The following is a 6,125-nucleotide window of genomic DNA, read 5'->3' as shown; positions in this document are numbered from 1 at the left end:
TGAAATTCTGCCAATAAATCAGCACTTGTAATATTTTTATCAGGTGGAAATTTAAAAAAATATCATTACTCAGTCAAATAATCTCTGAGAAATCTAAGAAGCACTAACAGGATGGACGAACTTCCTTCTCCTTGGAGTCTAGCGAAGCCATCCTTCTTTTGCGATCGTTAGTGAGCATCCCGCATCCCGCATAAAATAACTAAATATTATTTACCTGCAAGTAACATGTGGCGACATCTGTTGTTGAAAAGCAGAACTACTTGCAACAAGTACCTTTGAATGAGATAAATTAATTCTCGCTGATGAAATCATTAAAAAATTCTATTTAAGTAATATATCTAATTTAAAACTCTTAGTTTGCATCTGGCATTAGTCTCAATAACTAATATGAATCCTGAAACGGGATTTGTTGCTGTATCAAAACGTCATCACTGTAGATACTGTAGCAAGGTGTTTACCTTGAGAAAGAATGCTAAACGACATGAGAGAAGCGAGTGTAATTTGGGTCCTTGTCAAAAACCATTTCATTGCAGTCAGTGTCAGAAATCCTTTGGTAGAAGATATTACTTGGATAGACATTACAAGACCTGTACAATTAAGATGAATAAAGATAACGAAGACTGGGCTACAACATCGCGGAAGAGGAACGAAGGCGAAAAAGCTAATGCTAAAATTACTGATCTAGATCAAGATAATAATTTAAAATTTAAAACAAACGAAGGAAGTTGTAACCACATTAGAAATGAAAATATATTTACTCCAATATCTAGTCGTCTCCATGAAAATGTAAAAGATCGAGAACCACCTGAAGCTTACAAGGTCGAAGACTTTGATGAATCATCTGAGGCTGGCATGATTGAAGATTGTGGTGACACATCTGAGGCTGACATGATTGAGTACTGTACTGAAACACCTAAAGCAGGCAAGATCGAAGACTGTGATGGCAGTCTGAGACCAAAACGATGGAAACGACGTAATAAAATAAATTATCCTGATCAAGTTTGTGGTGCTGACATGATTGAAGACTGTGGTGACACATCAGAAGCTGGCATGATTGAAGATTGTGGTGACACATCTGAGGCTGACATGATTGAGTACTGTACTGAAGCACCAAAAGCATGCAAGAGCGAAGACTGTGATGGTGGTTTGAGACCAAAACGATGGAAACGGCGTAATAAAATAAATTATCCTGATCAAGCTTGTGATAATCACTGGCAAGATGACGAAAGTGACCTTGTGGTTGGTGTTAAAACGATAAACACCAGAGATAATATTTATTATAAACATGCAAGGATGATGAAGGCAGCAGAAGAGATTGATTATACCTCATGGGAAGATCCTAACATATTGGTTAACAGGCTACGACTACTACATGGATCGCTTTGTGCAGGAAACTATTCGAACATTAAAGAAATATCCTTCATACTCAAAGAACTGAGGGAAGCTGGCTACATACAATAATGGATTAAATTAAATGTATGTGTATAAACTTGAAGATAAATTAATATATTTTCTTTCCAGATGGAAGCTATCATTTATCGAAATCTGATTTCTAAATAAAACTTATAACTTAAAGGTGTAAAAAAACGTTACCACTGCCAGTCAAAATGTATACTGATAAAGACATGTTAGTAATCATGCCAAGTTCGATAAAAGTAATAGGAATCAGTTGGAACCAATTGAAGATGGAGCTCTTGGAGCAATTGGAGCCTTTTGAAGCATTTGGAGTCTTTTGGAGCTGTTGGAGCCATTTAGAGCTGTGTTAAGCATTTGGAGGCTGTTGGAGCCATTTGGAGCATTTGGAGCTGCTGGAAACATTTGGAGCTGTCAAGCATTTGGAGGCTGTTGGAGCTGTTGGAGCCATTTGGAGGCCGTTTGGAGCATTTGGAGCATTTGGAGCCTTTTGAAGCATTTGGAGCTGTCAAGCATTTGGAGCATTTGGAGCTGCTGGAAACATTTGGAGCTGTCAAGCATTTGGAGGCCGTTTGGAGCATTTGGAGCCATTTGGAACTGTGTTAAGCATTTGGAGGCTGTTGGAGCTTTTGGAGCCTTTTTTTGGAGCTGTTGGAGCATTTGGAGCTGCTGGAGACATTTGGAGCTGTCAAGCATTTGGAGGCCGTTTGGAGCATTTGGAGCCATTTGGAGCTGTGTTATGCATTTGGAGCTGTCAAGCATTTGGAGCCATTTGGAGCTCCGTTAAGCATTTGGAGGCTGTTGGAGCATTTGGAGCCTTTTTTTGGAGCTGTTGGAGCATTTGGAGCTGCTGGAGACATTTGGAGCTGTCAAGCATTTGGAGGCCGTTTGGAGCATTTGGAGCCATTTAGAGCTGTGTTAAGCATTTGGAGGCTGTCAAGCATTTGGAGGCCGTTTGGAGCATTTGGAGCCATTTGGAGCTGTGTTAAGCATTTGGAGGCTATTGGGCAATTTGGAGCCTTTTTTTGGAGCTGTTGGAGCATTTGGAGCCTTTTGAAGCATTTGGAGCTGTCAAGCATTTGGAGCTGCTGGAGACATTTGGAGCATTTGGAGCCGTTTGGAGCATTTGGAGCCATTTGGAGCTGTGTTAAGCATTTGGAGGCTGTTGGAGCTTTGGGAGCCATTTAGAGCTAAGAAGTAGTCGTTGCACGTCTATGCAGGGCTAAATGTTTATAAGATTGTTGTTGGCTTTCGCAAGTGATTCTGTAGTAGGATAGAAATTGTGTAATAAATATTATGTTTGTAATAGACTTTGAGGTGTTTTATTTCTCGAACCTTACACTTTTCTGGTACTTTTTTAAAATTAAAGTTGTTTTGTATCGGCCAGGGATCGAACCAAGGACCTTAGTCGATCTAATCAATCAGTATATAGATTACAAATTTATTTAATGAATTTTGAACTTTTTCCCGAATCTCTAGCATTACAATTACGAATTTCCAATATGGTGGTCTTGGTGTCTGATAGGATGATGGTAGTAGAGGATTTAAAGTCTCTTTAAGAAATTTGAACATGGTTTATTGAAATTATTATTTTTTATATAAAATTAAATGTTTTGCATCATTCAGGGATCGAACCAAGGACTGGAGCGGATCGAATCAATATGTAAGTTAATGAGTGATTTATTTAATGAATTTTGGAATTTTTCCCGAATTTCTAGCTAAATAATTACGGATTTTCAAGATGGCGGCCATATTTCAAGATGGCGGGTGTCACAGTAATAATAAATTATTACTGCACTCTAGCGGATACGAACTAAACTAACATGGTGTCAGCGCACTCTCGTCGACGATACAATGATGATGATGGCTTCCAGCATCGAAGACAAGATGGCGGACATGACGTCATACTAGGTGACGATATATATGCTTTAAGAAAAGTGGTGGGAGTCAGTCTGCCAAAAGTCACCACGGGAGGAGGATCGGTCGCCATTTTTAATTTTTTTGGCCTCACCGGGTTCGAACCGAGGACTCCAAACTCCGTGTCGTAAAAATATATTTTTTAAATATTTTTCATTAAAATTTTATTAAATGGATTTTTTAATAAATTTTAAAAATTTTTTTCATTGAAATCGGATAATAAATAAAAAAGTTAAAGATGGCTGCCGTAACGAAAATTGCAACGGTGACGTCATCGTCCAATATGGCGGATAACACAATGCCGGAATTTTCTAGAAAACGAAATGACGTCATCCAAAATGGCGGATCCAAGATGGTCGCCGGGGTCAAGGTCAAAGGTCAAGGTCACATCCTGATAGAGGCTTAACTGAGGCTTGAGTTAAGGATGCTTAAGCCTCTATCAGGACATTTCTAGCCGTTGGGATTTTTGAGGAATAAAACGGGAAATTTTCCCTCGAAACGTGAATTTTTCCCTCGAAAACGGGAAATTTTTTCTTAAAACGGGAAATTTTGAGTCATTTTGAGTCATTTTTGAGGAATTTTGAGGAATTTTTGCCGCCGTGACGTCACAAATCCAAGATGGTGGACCGGCACCTCGGCACCTCAGCCAGAAGCCAGATCTCGGAGCCCCTATTATATACTACTAATATGATATTAAAATAAAAAAAAGTCTGAGATACCTCAGTCCAATCTATTTGATAGTGTGATGTAACAGGATTTTAAATCTATTTAAAAGTTAGGTATTAACCCAACTTTATTTTATGGAGACAATCGGAAGCCAAATATTTCCAATATGACGCTTCCAACTCTATGGTCATGTATAGTTGGAGACGAAAATTTGAAGTGTGACAGGGCCTTTATAATTGTAAATAGGATACATAACGATTATATAATAATTATCACCTCAAATGTAAAGGTATCGTGATATATCTGTGTATATTTATGTTCAAATACAAACATTTATGTGTGTCCAAGTGTGTTTGGATGTAGCACTTGATGATTTAAAGACAAATTTTATTCAAAATAACAGTACATACATATTTGCGGTAATTATAGCCACCGCTTCAAATAAAGCCAATTTGAGTGCGTTGTATTAGAAAGGCATTTATGTATAAATGAATATGTCTTTAAGAGTTTATAATAAAGTTAACTTGACATTCTAAGTTTAACATCATTAATCAAAGGAACTCTTATTATATGACAAATCCTTATGAAAAGCCAAATTTTTCTTCGTGCATATCAAGACACGAAAGTATACACCACACAATATGTTTATAAAATGTATAAGTTTTTTTATGTGGATCAAGACACTGAGCCTGATGAATTCTGTAACCTAACATAGATAATTATATTATGCCGGACAAAACTAAATGTGTTTGGTTTGAAGCTGTGTGTGGTTGGTAGCGTCAGAATCGTAAGTGGCCAGTTTTAGACCAAAAAAAATTATTTTTAACATGGGAGTGAAATCTCTATTTAATTTAAAAACTCGTTTAACAAGACTATTTAAGTTTTCTTTACAAGTGGTACTGCAACATACCATTGCTTTACTTTAAACTATTCCATGTTAAATAGTAACTTGATGGAGAACATATTTAAATTCGACTAGTAAAGAAATACTCATTGCAAAGTGAACTTACAAAGTGTTGTGTCAATTTATAACATCAAACACATGCAAGCTGTTTCCGCTATGACACATGTTTTTAGTATTTGTATTGACGAATAAACATGAACTCACAATGACCCGTCTCATCCGTCCGTCACTCGTCCGTAATCACGTGACCTGCAGCCAATCAGATGGCACGGAAATTCCATCCGTCCGTCCGTATTCCAGCTTTTAACATTCGACGGACGGACGGACGGATGAAATAACCTCCAAAACGTCAGAAAGATACAAACTGTCGGCAACATTTTCTGTATTAAAATAATTTTTTAAATTATATTTGTTTATCTGCTTCCATTAATTATCTTAATTTACGTTTTTATACAAAAATTTACCGAGTCATAGCAATGTAAGAAATTACTTATATAATTCCGAAAATATATTAATAAATATCAGAGCAAAATAGAAATTGAGTTTAATGATTTATAAGAGCTGAAACTTCCATGATTATCAATCTATTCTACATAGACAAGATAAATTTCCACCACTATTTAAACCTTGGCAGACTCAAAATGGAAAAGTATTGTGACGACGTGCCGATGATTGTGAATCGTTCGACTTGTCGACGGACGCACGGGTGACGGACGAACGCGACAGTCAACGTGATTCCTGCTTTAAGTTGTTTCTACATACAATGTTGTTCTTAAAAATATTCTACTGCGCAGCTTCCGCGCGCGGTCTATATGCATACTTAGCCTGTGGGTGAGATAGTTATGGAGCAGCTGTGTGCTTTGCGCTGTGGCTGTTTACGAATACCGACTTGTATCTCCTAGCAAATACAGCCCCGTGAAACTGACATCCTAAGTGATAGAAAATATCAAAATACTTTTATTGCTGATTGTACTAATGTGCATGTTTCCATGTATGGGGCAGCAGAGTCTCCATTGTTGTTATTGTAATTTTGCTTTTACGTTCATGAAATATACAGTGTAAACGTATCATCATCAATGATTTGTAACATTTGCCACACTTTTTGGTATGTAAGGTTACACAATCATTACAATATAAAGTAAGTCTCACAAACAATGAATATGTAAAATTGTACTGTTTCAATAATTTTAATATTTTTGTGGTTAAAGCCTACACATACACGTTT

This window comes from Bacillus rossius, chromosome 2 (genome assembly GCF_032445375.1).
Source record: "Bacillus rossius redtenbacheri isolate Brsri chromosome 2, Brsri_v3, whole genome shotgun sequence".
In the NCBI taxonomy this organism is placed as follows: Eukaryota; Metazoa; Arthropoda; class Insecta; order Phasmatodea; family Bacillidae; genus Bacillus; species Bacillus rossius.
The sequence above is the reverse complement of the archived record's forward strand: the minus strand, read 5'-3'. Positions refer to the sequence as shown.